This window comes from Tupaia chinensis, unplaced genomic scaffold (assembly GCF_000334495.1).
Source record: "Tupaia chinensis unplaced genomic scaffold, TupChi_1.0 Scaffold000146_1, whole genome shotgun sequence".
Classification (NCBI taxonomy): Eukaryota; Metazoa; Chordata; class Mammalia; order Scandentia; family Tupaiidae; genus Tupaia; species Tupaia belangeri.
Window position 1 is genome coordinate 2,345,726 of NW_006159616.1, and position 212 is coordinate 2,345,937.

Consider the following 212-nt stretch of genomic DNA (forward strand, 5'->3'; position numbering starts at 1 on the left):
AGGGAGGGCCCTGCCCGCCGCGCAGGCCGGTTGTCCCTGGCTCCAAGCTCTCGGTCCGGCCCACCGGGAGCTCCCTCTCGTATGACCGGGGACCGATCTGCCCGCAGAGCCCAGGGGCTGGAGGGCGCCTGGAAGAGGGCGTGTCCCTCGAAGAGGGTCTGTCCCGGGTACCCCGGAGCCCCCGCCCCCCTTCCCAGCCGCGGCGGCCCCGC